Genomic DNA, 17,003 nt, shown 5'->3' on the forward strand with positions numbered 1-17,003 from the left:
TACAGCAAAGCTGTTTAATACTTTTTTGTACGTACCCATGAGCTCTACTTCAGAAAAAAGTTTCATTGAGATATGTTCACTATTGTAGGAGATATGGCAATTTGAAAATTGGACGATTTTTACGTGGTTTTAACTTATTTTACGGGGTCGAGGAACAACTTTTTCAATATTGTTAGAATTTCTACATGTTTTCTATTAAAATACGCGTCATTTGCCTTTGGAAACATTAAAATCCTCCAATCCGTTCAATAGTTATGACGTTTTAAAGATACACACGAAATTTTGGAGTGAGATATTTGGCCAAAAGTTATATTCTCGGAAAGGAATTTGTTTCTCGAAAATGGTTAGGATTTCGAAGATATGTCTACTGATAAAAAATTATTGTAATTGGCCCCTGCAATCGAAAATAATTTTTTTAGAATAATTTGAAATTTTTTCATTTAATTTTTTAATCAATTTTAGCGAAGCCTCAATTAACAAATTGATATTCTTGATTTTGGCCTCTAGAATCTTCCATTCAAATTTTTTCCCAGGGGTGGCCGCACAACCTGTATACAACGATTATTTGTAAATCTCTTGTGAAAAATTTATAATTAATATGGGGGTTTGCTATTTTAGTTTCCGTAATTTTAGTAAATTTGTTTCGTTAGAGTCTTCTTTAATCATGTATATAGAACGATTATTTTTAAGTTTCTTGTGAGAAATTTGTAATTAATACTGGTTTCCTCATTTTGGTTTCTGTAATTTTTGTCAACTTGTTTCATTGGATTCTCTTTTAACCATATATGTACAACGATTATTTGTAAGTTTCTTGAGAAAAATTATAATTAATACTGGGTTTCGTCATTTCAATTTCTGTATTTTTTGTCAACTTCTTTCATTGGATTCTTCTTTAACCATGTATATAAAACGATTATTTTTACATTTTTTGTTATAATTAATACTGTTTTTGTCTTTCTAGTTTCTGTAATTTTTGCATACAGCATAGCAGAGAATATTGTTTATATATTTATTAGGTACACAGTGCATTAAACTGTGTTTTAATTGTTAACACTAGAACTACCAATAATTGTAGTATATTTATTTACACCAAAGAAATTAAAACGATAGATACGTAAAAAAATATTCAATCCAATGGAAATAAGTATTATTCATTCTTTTAAAGAAAATTTTTAAAAAAATTCAGTCGAATAAACTTTTTATAAATTTTATTAGAAGTCACAAATTAGTCATTTTACCTGTTTTGTTAGTTCTAGTGTTAATATGCACAATTACTGATAATCCAGTACAGCTTAATAGGTAATAAGAAAACTTCTGAGGTTTAAGTCAGAGAAATCATAAATATCATTTTTTGACCATTTATAGAGGCTAGATCACATAACTTAATCAATTTGTTCTACTACAGGTGCTCTGTTCAAAATGTTTTTTATCTAATCGTTCTTATTTTCTAATTGTTCTTTCTTTAAAATTTTCAAGGCGAGGTATAGTCTTTTATAATGGTGATAATCCAGTTTTATTATTGGGTTGCGTAGCTTAATAAATAAAAAATGTAACACCCAATTAATTTAATTTAATTTGGTAGTGGATACTCTGATTTGCTCTGATCGTAAAAGTAAAAAAAAAGTAGTTTCTGTAACGAATCTTTAAAATAGTAAAATCTTCGTAATAAGAAAAATTGATTTACGATCAAAAATAACAATCTACAAAACTTTGATATACATCTATTAAAAAATGTTATCTTACAAATAACTTCACACATTCCAAGTATGTAAATACCAACGTTCCTAAAATACACATTCCAAAGAAATAATTAATTTTCTACATTCAACAATCTGAGATGAAATTCACTAAACCATTTTGAACAGAGAATATAGAGAAATCTATTCAAAAATATTTAAAAATTATCATTCGTGTCGAGATGATCCGCGAGAGCAAATGGTCGAGTAACCAATTTAAATTCGTAACAGCAATTTTAAACAATACCAATAATATTTAATACCAATTTAAATTTGACAAAACGTTTCCCTCGACACGCGTCGCATTCGAACGTGCAAAATCGGTTATGCAAACGGTGGTTCGCGTAGCATTTAAAGAAATCTATTGAAAAATATTTAATAATTATCATTTGTGTTGAAATGATCCGCGAGAACAAATGGTCGAGTAACCAATTTAAATTCGTAACAGTAATTTTAAACAATACCAATAATATTTAATACTAATTTAAACTTGACAAAACGTTTCCCTCGACACGCGTCGCATTCGAACGTGCAAAATCGGTTATGCGAACGGTGGTTCGCGTAGAATTTAGAGAAATCTATTGAAAAATATTTAATAATTATCATTCGTGTCGAGATGATCCACGAGAACAAATGGTCGAGTAACCAATTTAAATTCGTAACAGCAATTTTAAACAATACCAATATTATTTAATACCAATTTAAATTTGACAAAACGTTTCCCTCGACACGCGTCGCATTCGACGTGCAAAATCGGTTATGCAAACGGTGGTTCGCGTAGCATTTAAAGAAATCTATTGAAAAATATTTAATAATTATCATTCGTGTCGAGATAATCCGCGAGAACAAATAGTCGAGTAACCAATTTAAATTCGTAACAGTAATTTTAAACAATACCAATAATATTTAATACCAATTTAAATTTGACAAAACGTTTCCCTCGACACGCGTCGCATTCGAACGTGCAAAATCGGTTATGCAAACGGTGGTTCGCGTAGCATTTAAAGAAATCTATTGAAAAATATTTAATAATTATCATTCGTGTCGAGATGATCCACGAGAGCAAATGGTCGAGTAACCAATTTAAATTCGTAACAGCAATTTTAAACAATACCAATAATATTTAATACCAATTTAAATTTGACAAAACGTTTCCCTCGACACGCGTCGCATTCGAACGTGCAAAATCGGTTATGCGAACGGTGGTTCGCGTAGTATTTAGAGAAACCTATTCAAAAATATTTAATAATTATCATTTGTGTTGAAATGATCCACGAGAGCAAATGGTCGAGTAACCAATTTAAATTCGTAACAGCAATTTTAAACAATACCAATATTATTTAATACCAATTTAAATTTGACAAAACGTTTCCCTCGACACGCGTCGCATTCGAACGTGCAAAATCGGTTATGCAAACGGTGATTCGCGTAGCATTTAAAGAAATCTATTGAAAAATATTTAATAATTATCATTCGTGTCGAGATGATCCACGAGAGCAAATGGTCGAGTAACCAATTTAAATTCGTAACAGCAATTTTAAACAATACCAATAATATTTAATACCAATTTAAATTTGACAAAACGTTTCCCTCGACACGCGTCGCATTCGACGTGTAAAATCGGTTATGCAAACGGTGGTTCGCGTAGCATTTAAAGAAATCTATTGAAAAATATTTAATAATTATCATTCGTGTCGAAATGATCCGCGAGAGCAAATGGTCGAGTAACCAATTTAAATTCGTAACAGCAATTTTAAACAATACCAATAATATTTAATACCAATTTAAATTTGACAAAACGTTTCCCTCGACACGCGTCGCATTCGAACGTGCAAAATCGGTTATGCGAACGGTGGTTCGCGTAGGGCGCGAGAGCAACACAGCGGCCACGTTGTGGAACGCGATCGAAAAGGAACAGAGAGGAAAAAAAAGACGATGGAAAAAAGACGCACGAAACGGAGAAACCAGAAACGAGATCGAATCAGCTGAGAGGGAAGCCGCCTTCTGGCCTGCTCGACGGAACGCCTTCTTAAATCAACGATACGGCGAAGATTTGTCAAAGGTGAGGCCGACGAAATCGGCCAATTTGTGTTCCAAAGGCGGCTACCGTTCGTTCCGGCCGCCATTCCTGCCAAGATGCCCTCGGAATTGTCGTTGATCATGCAAATTGAAATGCTCTTATTTCCCCCACCTGACGATGACTTTGCTGCATTTCGCGTACAATTTAAAATGACTGGACTCTGGAACGAGTCTGTTACACTTAGAACAGCTTTCTTACTGTACCACGGTTGCCGCTATATTATTTGTTTCTTTATGGAATAAACAATTTCCACGTCCGTAAATATTCGTGAAACTCGAGCATCTTGTTTCCAGGATCATCGCAAACCGAGACGCTTCTACTTTCTCGACGATGAATCCCTTCCTTTTCTCGTTAAATTCGAGATAACACCGATAGCAAAGCGGATTAAACTCATCAAATCCGCGGGATTTTTCCTGTCGCGCGTCGAGTATGCAACTTGTTTCTCGATCGTGCAAATTGAAATGCTTTTAATTTGTTAAGTGTCTGTCCCTTGGTGCTGAATTTAAGATAACATCGATACGACAGCAAGTATATTAAAATCAAGTAGTTTAATTTTTCTATTTTGCGTTAGGTAACGTGTCTCTTGATTATGCAAAGTGCTGTTATTTCGCTGACGATAAATTTCCTGTATTCTGGGTGAAAATTCCTAACGATATCGTTGTAGAAAATCTGTTAAACTGAACAATTTTAAAATTGCTTTGAAACTGATACAATTTTTTCAACGAGACGTGCAAGAGTAATTTCGATTTTATGGATATAATATTAAAATTTCGTCGTTCGAAGATCAGGTTCAGAATTTATAATTAAATTATGAGTCACGAATTTTTGTTCTCTGCATATTTCTATATTGCGTGCTGTTGTTACATAAGTATTGTTCTCTACCTCGACTGTAAAAATATTATACTTTCCCAAATAATAAATAAATAAATATTCTCAAAATTTTACAGTGTCTTCTATCTTTACCAAGATATTTCTTAAATTAAAACTCAGGAGCAAAGGTGTAAATTAATGTACCATTAATATAATTGTAATGTATAATTAATAGTAGGTTTTGTCATTTTAGTTTCTGTAACTTTTGTCAACTTGTTTCGTTGATTTCGTTTTTAACCATGTATATACAACGATTATTTATAAGTTTCTTAAGAAAAATTTGTAATTAATACTGGTTTCCTCATTTTGGTTTCTGTAATTTTTGTCAACTTGTTTCATTGGATTCTCTTTTAACCATATATGTACAACGATTATTTGTAAGTTTCTTAAGAATAATTATAATTAATACTGGGTTTCGTCATTTCAGTTTCTGTAACTTATGTTAACTTGTTTCGTTGGATTCTTCTTTAACCACTTATATACAACGATTATTTTCACATTTTTCATTATAATTGATATTGTTTTTGTCATTCTAGTTTCTGTAATTTTTATACATATACAGCATAGCAGAGAATATTGTTTATACAGGGTGTTCGACCACCTCTGGGAAAAATTTTAATGGAAGATTCTACTTTATTTTAATGGAGGCTCCGTTAAATAGTTATTAACGTTTAAAGTTCCGCCCGTACTGAATTTTTTTCTCGAAAATACGTAGGATTTCGGGGCTATGTGTAATGATCAAAAATAATTGTAATCGACCCTTGCAACCGAAAATAATTTTTTTAGAACGATTTGAAACATTTTTTTTTCGCCGAAAAATTTCAGCACATAACCCAATTTTTTTCTCGAAAGTGGGTAGGATTTCGGGGGTATATGTGTTCACCAAAAATGGTTGTATATGACCACAGAATCAAGAAATAATTTTTTTAGAACGATACGAAATTTTTTTTTCACCTAGAAATTTAGGCACCTACCCCCTTGTCGATTTTTCTTAAAAATTCATTTTTTATTTTTAGTAATTTTGATTGACGCTCTACAGAAAAATTCTCTAATACTTTTTTGTAGGTACCCATGAGCTCTACTTAAAAAATAAGTTACAATTAAATCCTTTCACTATTGTAGTAGTTATGGTCGTTTGAATATTGAACCATTTTTATGGGGTTTTCTTCATTTTGCGGGTTCAAGGAGTAACTTTTCCAATATTTTTAGAATTTCTACATAATCTTCATCAAAATACGCGTTGTTTGCCTTTTTAAAAATTAAAATCGTGCAATCCGTTCAGGAGTTATGACGTTTTAAAGATTCAAATGCAAGGAAGCATTTTTGGTCTCACATTAGGTTTTCGGTAAGGAATTTTTTTCTCGAAAATGCGTAGGATTTCGGGGGTACGTGTAATGACCAAAAATGATTGTAATTTATCTGCGCAACCAAACATAATTTTTTCAGAATGATTTGAAATTTTTTAATTTAATTTTTGTAATAACTTTATGAGGAAGCTTCAATCAAGAAATTGATATTCTTGATTTTCGTTTTATTTTGCCCTCTAGAATCTCCCATTAAAATTTTTCCCTCGGGTGGCCTACCACCCTGTATATTTATGAGGTACACAGTGCATTAATCTGTTTTAATTATTAACACTAGAACTACCAATAATTGTAGTGTATTTATTTGCACCAAAATTTAATCAACTGTGAAAATATTATATTTACCCAAATAATAAATAAATAAATATTCTCAAAATTTTACTGTGCCTTTTCTCTTTACTAAAATATTTTTAAATTAAAACTCAGGGGCAAAGGTGTAAATTAATGTGCCATTAACATAACTATAATTGCTTAGACAGTGTGTAACCCAATTTTTTCTAACCCAAATTAGCCCCAACGAATCATGTAATTATTTGAAGATTCACGCACGACGTCTTAACGGTCCCCATCAAATAAGTTGAACACTTACGATACGGTCGAGCAATCGCATAAACGGCCACGTCACGTTATAACAGAACCTTTTTCCCGTTTGATGCATGCCTAAGACAAACAAATCTGCTCTGCAAAAACGTCCACGCCAATCCTGCCCACCCAAATAGTTCAACGAACAAAGTTGCCACCCGATAATTTAACGCTCCTCGCAGTACAAACTTGAAATTACACGAAACCCAGGGAGCAAGATTCATCAGAATCAACCGCCAACTATACACGCCAGTCGTGTAATCTGTCCTCGGATGTTCGAGAGACGAGAGCACGTAGCCGAAACTGAAACTTATCTCGTGGCGCGAATTTCCTGGCAGAGGCGACGATTTTCCTTTCTAACATCCTCGAGCTCATGATTAACGCGTCTATAGACATTTCTAAACTTAAGAAACTTTTCTTCCTTCGATTACAACACCCTTTACCTTTTTTATTGTCAATTAAAATGGTCATATATTGCGATAAAAATGGTTCGCCCTATAGTTGTTTATCTATGAATTAGTGTGTACTTCGTGGTAGATTAAAAAATGTTGAACTTTGGGTTGTAGTACATTGTATCTATAAACATACTGTTTTTGGAGATTTTTTTTGTTTAATTTTTATTCATTTTGATTTAACTTGAAATATTAGTAGCAAGTGTTCTGGTATTTATATATCTATAAATTAGAAATTTATTAAATACAATCTAGTAGATTAATATGCTAGAAAAAGATTACTGTGTTAGAAAATAATTCTCCATTTTCGGGGATCCTTTTTTTGGGCATCCATTTTACGTTTCTATAGAGAGTTGAGTATATTTAATTTGAATGATACTTGGATAGCTTGATTCACTAAGTCTAATTTATATATTAATTTTCTAATATAATATACAGTGTCGGCCACCCCTGGGAAAAATTTTAATGGGAGATTCTAGAGGCCAAAATAAGACGAAAATCAAAAAGACCAATTTGTTGATGGAGGCTTCGATAAAAAGTTATTAATAATTAAATTTTAAAATTTCAAATCGTTTTGGAAAAATTATTTTCGGTTGCAGGGGTCAATTACAACTATTTTTGGTCATTACATATACCTCCGAAATCCTATCCACTTTCGAGAAAAAAATTCCTTACTGAAAATCTAATTAGGTGCCTAAATTTTTCGACGAAAAAAAAAAATTTCAAATCGTTTTGGAAAAATTATTTTCGGTTGCAGGGGTCAATTACAATCATTTTTGGCGAATAGACATACCCCCGAAATCCTACCCATTTTCTAGAAAAAAATTCGAGAAGGTGTAAAATTTTTCGACGGAGAAAAAAAATTCCAAATCGTTTTGGAAAAATTATTTTCGGTTGCAGGGGTCAATTACAATCATTTTTGGCGAATAGACATATCCCCGAAATCTTGCGCATTTTCGAGAAAAAAAATTCAGTACGGACGGAACTTGAAACGTTAATAACTTTTTAACGAAGCCTCCATCAACAAATTGGTATTCTTGATTTTCGTCTTATTTTGGCCTCTAGAATCCTCCATTAAAATTTTTCCCAGGGTTGGCCGAACATCCTGTATAATATTCTTCCTAATACAAAATATTTTCCCATTTATTAGACCAAGAAAAAGAAAATTAATATAATTAGAATTTATATAATAAATTTTTCTTTTATATAGTATGAACAAATTTCTTGCATAAATGGAGAAATATTTTTTTTATACTGCTTCTTTCTCATTTCTAATGTTGGATAATGTGTCAAATTTTAACAGACTCGACCCACCCACAGAATTATTACAGTTTTGGATCATTTTGGTCTCATGATGTTAACTAATCCCGTTGCTCTTGTGGGGTCAACAGTTTCATATTACCAGCGTGCCTGTACGACGTACGGGCTCAACAGTGAAAGGGTTAATATTCCATAAAACCGAAGTTCCTAACATTCCTTGAGCACACTACTGACTAAAGCCACCAGACCAAGCCTCACTGACTATGCGAAACTTTCCCGGGAATTTGCAAACTAAATTAACATTGATAATTACTGTCGTGCCTAAGAAAAAAAAGAAACTATATATTAACAAGTCGAAACGCTCAAAACAATGCAAGTCAAAGTACATAATTCCAAATATTTATTCCAAGGCTGCGATCTTCTAGTTTTTAATAAATAACAATATCAATAATACCGAACGAACTCGTGAAAATAAATAAAAAATTTACAAATAAAAATACATACGTACGAAGAATAATAAAATTCAGATTCGGGTCAAAGTAGACCCAGAAATCTGTCGTGCAAGAATTGAAAAAAATAAATATTTCTACAAGTAATAAGTACATAATTCCGAATGATTCAAAATATTTATTTTAAAGTCGTGAAGTTCTAGATTTTAACAAATAATAATAACAATAATACTGAACAAACTTACAAAAAGAAATAAAAAATACGTATGAAAAATAATAAAATTTAGATTCGGGTCAAAATGGACCCAGAAATCTGTCGTGCAAAAATTGAAAAAAGTAAATATTTCCGTAAGTAACAAGTACATAATTCCGAACGATTCAAAATATTTATTTCAAGGCCGTGAAGTTCTAGATTTCAATAAATAACAATATCAATAATACTGAACGAACTTACAGAAATAAATAAAAAATTCACAAATAAAAATACACACATACAGATTCGGGTCAAAATGGACCCAAAAGTCTGTCGTACAAAGATTGAAAAAAATAAATGTTTCTGCACGATGAAATATACCAAAAAAAATACCCGTGCTCCCTGAAACGCGTATAAATAAATGTGCAAAGATTGAAAACGCTATCGTCAACGACGCCGGGTAGAAAAATTCATGAAAAACCGTTTCTTTTTAGCGTTTCGAGTCAGAAGACCCGTTTAAAGGAGCCTCGTGGAAATTCAGTAACCGGCTGAATGGAACGTCGCTAACGGAGCAAAATGATACGCCGTCGAATCAAAAGTCGAGAAACGCCAAAGGTGTGTCCTCCCCCTCCCCCCCCCCCCCCCCTCGTCGGAAGAAAGTCGTCCCGTTTCGTCGAGCCTCTCCGAACTTTTCGCGATCGTATTGCGAGGAGGATCGTCTCATAAATTATTGATAACTCCCAAAGGTTTTCCCCAAGCAAAGAGTAAACCGCTCTCTGTGAACTTTCCTCTCCCCGAGCGAGGATCACCTGCGAGCCAGAAAGAAAGGAGGAAAAAAAAAAAAAGAAAACGAACTCGAAATCGTAACTCCGCGAGCAGAGATGAAATAGAGGGCCCCGCTAACGACCGATGCAATAACGGCTGAATAAAACCCTAACAATCATAACGCGGGACCCGCGGGTTTCTTGCAACATCGATCTTAAGACGCGACCAGCGCACGGAGGGTTCAAGGGATTATTACGATCTGTCTTACCTTGAAAACCCATTACGCGCAACTGAACTTTTTTCGCGGTCGTAAAACTTTCGTTTCCCAGCAATGACGATCCGCGGCAAACTATACCCCCGTCGCAATCACGAACAACGCTTTTTCGAGGCCGTTGCAACTTGTTTAACGAGCCGAGGAGAGGACCGATCCCGCTGGATTGCAAATCGTGCACGCGTTTCGAATCGGGGGGAAAAAATCTCTGATCGGTTTCGAACCGCACCAAAATCCCTTCGCCCGCTTTGAAAACTAAATTAGCTGGGTAATACCACGCGCGATGGACAAAAGATTGTGACCATAAGTACGATGTTATTGACCCTTTCAGACTCTGGAATAGTTGGAATTAATACTTGAGGCCTTTTGATTAAAAAAAAAAAACTATTTATTGATATTTTGATCAGAAGGTAACCTAAATAATCGAGCACTATTTAATTTGTTATTTATACAGAGTTACATAAATGAGGTAAATATTGCACTGAAATGGTAGTAATTGCTAATAGGAGTCGCTTTACGAGATGAAGTATTCTTATGTAGTGACAGTAACGTAACAGCCCTAATTATACTATGCTCGTAAATAGTGTATTACTGTTATTAAATGTCTTTATTACGCATACGAGAAGTAAATTGCACGTGTACAGGGTGATTCTGAGAGCTGGAATAGCTGTAGCTCATTTAGAAACAAGCCTTTCTTCCAATACACGACTCCTGGTTAGATTTTTCTTAATATTTATTAAACTCGTAATTACATAGAGATAGCTTTTTCCTTCATCAAATATTTGTATCTTTGCTTAGAAAAGAGCTACAGGGTCTGTCCTACTTTCTAAAATTACTCTGTATCTATCAAAATAAAATAAACCTGCTAGAAATGCTGGGTTTAAAACCTAACATCAATATAAGTATACTGCATCTGGCAAAAAGTAGCATAGCTGTACACAGAACCTAGACCTAACCCAAATACCATCTATCTGCGTTGCTTTCATCTGTTTTGTCATTAACTGTTGAGTTTTTAGCCAAGAAACAGCCTGTTATAAATTACAACTATATTAGAAAATAAATTAAATTACTACTTTCACGAATTTTTCTGTGATTAAATATCATGATGAAAGTAAAAATATAATTAAGTATACAGAGAAAGCAGACTGCTTGAATAAACAATTTTCAAAAGATTATTTGGTGAATGGTTGAGTCATATAACAATTTGGACCATCGACAATAATAATTAAAAATATTTCACTTCTGTTTTACTTCAGAAAGTTAATAATACAACTAACCAGCTACGTTTATTTTAAAGTTGAAATCCAAAACCGGTGAGAATTAATTCGACGGGCCAGTTTGTACAACGGAAATGTAATCGAGCCGGGAGACAGCTATGCCCTGAATGTAAACACGTCACGCTGAATTACTTTGTTTACTATTTCGTGAACGAACTTGCTACTTCTCGGAAAAGTCGTCGAGACCGTCTATGAGAATCAGGAAGCACCGAGACGAGCTAAACCGAACGAATAAATAACATTACGTACGAACGAAATGTACGCATTAAACATCGTAGGTTCGTTCGTTGAAAAATAATTAGCGAATTATGCTTCGCGTTTACTTTATTTACCAACGCATTATCGCTCGCGAGGCTTGTTAACGGTTGCGAGTTTACTTCATCGCGATTGGTTAAAATAGCAATCACGGTCGATCGGCGGTGACAGATCGATCGCGGTTAATAGAATTGCAAATACGTTCGCTAATTCTAGTTCAAATCGTAATGACACGGTTTACCGGTTAACCTCCTAACCTACAACACGCGGCGTCGAATTTGTCCAGCGATATTCCACGATAGATTCTACATCGAACGTCTCGACAACGGTACGCTCAACGATAATCGATTACATAAATTATCGGGTTCCTCGATGTTTTCGTAATGTCTCGATATGCCTCGCGCGATCGTAACTTTCGATAGAAATGCGTTTTAACGGTTACCTTTAATGAAGCGTCAGGAACGAAGACATGCGACTGACGTCTGAATATTTGTCGACTCGGGACTCCTCGACTTCTCCTGGGACGTTTTTTTTTTTCCTTCGCTGTCGCGCGATCAAGATAAATGCCCGAAAAACTTCGGGCTCAAGGACTGTCGACCTCGAGTCAACGTACACAGAGACATGCCGACGCCGTATCCCTCAAGTTTCTACGGTCGAAATCTCACATCGAGGGAACCACGCTCTCGGCCATCCACGCGACGACGATTATATTTCGTCGAATCCACGGGAATCGGCCACGAACCACCAAAAGACACTGTCACACAAACCCGAGAGAACAACACGACACTTATGGGGGGAGAGGATGGACACCGCGAAACGGAAACCTCGATTCACTGCGCGCGACGCGTCCACCTATCGTACGCGGTTCTTTTAATCGCTCGTAGAGGTCACACGGGCGTGCTGCGATTCGAACGACAGGTCGGCGAACCTTTTGAATCGTCACATTTTCCCGCTGATCGCTTCTAACGGAAGCACACGACGCGCACGCGATGCTGGCTTGCGGCGAACTGACAACACGGGACAATGCTGGCCGGCCGAGGTCGACCGACCGTGCACGGAAACGGCCGAACGTGGCCCTCGAGTATTACGTGCGTCGACCGATTGACGGCCGCGGGGCTATTGATATTTCCATGCTTTTGCTAATCCTTGCCTATCGGCGGTCAAACCGACGCAAATTAAATTCTGTCTTCTTTCAGGGCCAGAGCTGTCCCCGAGAAACGATTTCCTATTTCTCCGCGTTCCGCGCGGACATTTTCTCTTTGATCTCTCGCGACACGGCCATCTAATTCGTCGCTCGAAAACGCGCGCGACGCCGCACAGTGGGCTGGATGGATTTTAGCGACGTTTTACCAAAAAATGAACTTTTACATATCGATTTTTAATCAATTGGTATTGCCTTTCGAATATCTACTGACCTTAAAAATTAAAGAATTGGTAAAATTAATTATAAATTATAGCTGCATCGAACTGTTAACATTTTCAAATGTACGTTTGACGCTCGAAAAATGTACTTTCTTTCTTTTCTACAATAAACAACATTATTTTCTATTAAAACGTATTAATTACAGCTGAAGTTATTGTATTTAATGTACTAGGAATGTAACGTTGAATGTACTACAGAAAATCGTCAATATTTTTACAATTGACAAGGAATATCTTTTGAGTCCCAAGTTGTTCCACGTTCGAACACATCTCAATGTTTCCAGGATGCTTTCTTTTAGATAATATATAAAAATTATAACCACCATTTATATCAACAATTAGATTACAATCATACAAAAGAAGAAAAAAATTATTAGATCCTGAAGCTATGGAATTACTCAAATAAGGGCAGCAGAACTCAGCCCATAACTTCAAAAACCAAATGCTAAGATTGTATCATCCCAATATAACAGACATTTTGTTACAGTCTTTAATAATACTATCTGGAATAATATTGAATTATATATTTCTATATAATCCAAAAACTAAATGTTTTTCAATATAAATTATCTAAGAAAATAATATATATATCAAACAAGAAATACATTTCTGGTTTATTTTGCTACATTTGTATGAAACAATTACATTTAAAACATTGCAGAGACGAATTAAATAAACATAAATATAAAATTAATTAGATATAGTAAGAGTAATTAAAAAATATTCCATACATTATTAAAACGCGAGAATTTTGTAATATTTTTACTTTAATGGTCCAAAAGTTATACTAAAATGACACTAAAATATTTGATCTGGCCCACTGTACGCCGCTAACCCCGTTACAAAAGTAATTACGTTCTTTCCGAAAATCTGTTACGAATCGTTTCGTGCATTTTTCATATTTTTCCGTCTCTGGACTCTCCCAATTAAAAATATAAATATTGCGAATACGTTGAGCGAAATAATATCTAGGGGATTTATTCTGTTTTCCTAGTTGCCTGTTTTGAGCAACGCAACGGAAATTATGGACCTTTATGTTTATCACTTGTAATGTTACTTTTATACTATGTGTATGTTATATCTTACATTCTGAATGTAATAAACAAAGAATTGAATTAACGATGGAGTTGGTATTTTCTTTTACGTGTATGTATATGTATTATAGTTGATTTAGAAGCTACGGTACGAGGATATGGAGATACAAGAGTAGGACTTTTGCTAAAAACTCGAAGAAAAAAGATATTAGTATCGTAATCTATGATAATGTTAGGTTACGTTACAGTGTCGGATTGAGAATGGCGAACTCGAGTTTTCAAGTACGCGCATCCAATGCTTTATTCGTTATTAAACCGCCGGTGATATCTCGTGGCCGGTTCCTCTTTCATTCTGCTGTATCATACGTCACTATGACAAATGGTGCCAGGTACACTTGAGGTTAATGACAAACTTTCCTCGTTGCATCGATAGCAAGGGAGAAACACAGTGGATTTTATTCGCTCTATAAATATTCTTCTAGTAGACAAAATGGGTGCAATATTAAATAAACAACAATTGATACGTTGTTGAACTAGTTTCAATATTTCAGAAAAATATATGTATAAATTGTTCTGTGTTATGTTTTGAAATAATTTTATACGTTCGCATACGCTCTAGAAGTAGTCCTCTAGTAGACAAAATGGGTGCAATATTAAATAAACAACAATTGATACGTTGTTGAACTAGTTTCAATATTTCAGAAAAATATATGTATAAATTGTTCTGTTATGTTTTGAAATAATTTTATATGTTCGCATACGCTCTAGAAGTATTCTTCTAGTACACAAAATTGATGCAATATTAAATAAAGAAAAATTGATACGTTCTTGAACTAGTTTCAATATTTCAGAAAAATACATGTATAAATTGTTCTGTGTTATATTTTGAAATAATTTTATATGTTCGTATACACTCTAGAAGTATTCTTTTAGTACACAAAATGGATGCAATATTAAATAAAAAACAATTTATATGTTCTTGAACTAATTTCAATATTTCCGAAAAATACATGTATAAATTGTTCTGTGTTATGTTTTGAAATAATTGTATATGTGACAATTTTGGTACCTACTAATAATTTATTGCTTTTTCTATACGATGAATGACCTCTTTGCAAGGAAAGTTCCTTGGTTGGAATATTTGATCTGGGTAGATGAAACTAAAATATCTGACTACCTGTGCGATTGTTAAAAGGAAGCTAGACCCTTATAGCGGTACTCTATTACTCGGAAGTAATAAAATCGTTAGGGAACATCTCTCCCTTGCAGGTAGTATACCTGTAGATAAGTTGGGCATCAGGTAAGTGCGAAGGACCTCTGTCATTAGTTGTCCTCACCTTAGTTCCCAGCTTTTTCTGTCCTTCGGTTTGGTGAATTCTTGTTGACAGTGGATACGTTCAAACATTTACCATTCTCACATTACGTTAAAAGAAGGTCTTAAACGATTTAAAACTGATATAAGATTTTCATAAACTTTTATCAATTTAAAGAAAAGAGACTGCTGTAAAATTGAGTCCATAGCTACGAATAAAAACTTGTTTTCAAGACAAATACGACGATACGTTAAGAAACCTGTTCTTCCCTCGTAACGCGTTACGATCGATATCGATGACAACTGTCAAATACTCGTCGATTTTAATGAAACTTCCTTGTGTACCAATTCATTAAAGGCTCTGAAAGAACAATTTTTGAGAGATAAGAATATCTTCCGCCCCCCCCCCCCCAACGTGGACACGTTATTTCTATTAAAGCGATCTAGCGAGGCGATAAAACTCTTCTAAATGAATTGCCAAATATATTTTTATCTGGTAGCATTTATCAAGACGAATTCATTCGTATACTGTGTTTGAAACGGGGAAACAACTTCTTAATTTATGATTTCTTAAAATATAATTACATTTTCACCAACTAACTACCAAAATATCCCCACCAAAGAGGATTTAATTAAAGAAATTAGAATCAAGTTAAAATACCAGTGGGAATCTGAGTGGAAGAAACATAATGACTCCTTTTTTACAGAAAACAATACAACTACTTTAACTAGAAAAGAGCAAATTGCTATAACCCGAATAAGAATTGGACACTCCAAAATCTCCCATTCATATTTATTATCAAAGGAAACCATTCCAATATGCGAACACTGCAACACAACAATTACAAAGGACCACCTGATCCTTGACTGCCCAAAATACAATACTCTTCGCCGTAAATACAAGCTGGAATCTCAACTTAAAGAAAACCTCACCAACAAAAAGCTACGCAACCTACTGGGATTCATCAAAGAAACAAAATATAAACATACAAAAAAAAAAAAATCACATTTCATTTTCTAGATACTGTGAAACTTTTTTCTCTGTCATTTCTTTTTAATTAGGATAATTATCGAAAGAATCTTTAAAATAAACAGTAAAAATTCTTTAAAATGAACCCGCACATTCCTCGAGGGTTGAAATATTTATATCGATAAATTTTCTTCCCGATTCTCAAGAGAGTCGCAGGTTTCGAGTGGCTGAAAACGTTCCTCCTCGACTTTGGTGCCGGAGATTTATTCGATCCGTGGATCGCGTCGTGGAATAAGCGCGCTGGTACGTTGAATTAACACGTCCGTTAATGGTTCGCTAGGTCGGTCCATTACAATTCCGACAATCGAAGATTCCACGGTGTCCCGGGGGCTTCTCGAGCACGTAGGCGCTTTTAGCATGTGGCTGGATAGAGACGTCTACGCGAGTCTATCGGCCACTCCTAACTTATACAGTTAGCGGCAGCAGTCAATGCCGGTAAACCGGTCGTGAAAATAAAGCATTTGAAATTAGCCAGACGAGCGCGTTCTTCCCGTGCTCAAACGCCAGATGGAGGTGGGGGGGGATGGGGACTTTGATGTCGAAAATAGCCAAAAATCCTTTCCACCGGGGGGACGCGACACGGCGCTCTTCTGCCTCACGGTCGTCGACTAGAAAAGTAACGGTGCCCGATCGTTGAACTTGCTACGATGT

General features: G+C 34.7%; 1 protein-coding gene across 1 annotated transcript in view; it reads right to left on the reverse strand.

The window, feature by feature from the left end:
- Positions 1-12,545, reverse strand: part of LOC143344968 (uncharacterized) — a 202,895-nt gene extending 190,350 nt beyond the window's left edge. The window contains exon 1 of the mRNA XM_076771621.1: positions 11,997-12,545. The gene's annotated coding sequence lies outside the window, so the exon portion shown is untranslated. The remainder of the gene's footprint in view (positions 1-11,996) is intronic.
- Between the last annotated feature and the right edge of the window lie 4,458 nt (positions 12,546-17,003).

Source organism: Colletes latitarsis, chromosome 8, assembly GCF_051014445.1.
Source record: "Colletes latitarsis isolate SP2378_abdomen chromosome 8, iyColLati1, whole genome shotgun sequence".
NCBI lineage: Eukaryota > Metazoa > Arthropoda > Insecta > Hymenoptera > Colletidae > Colletes > Colletes latitarsis.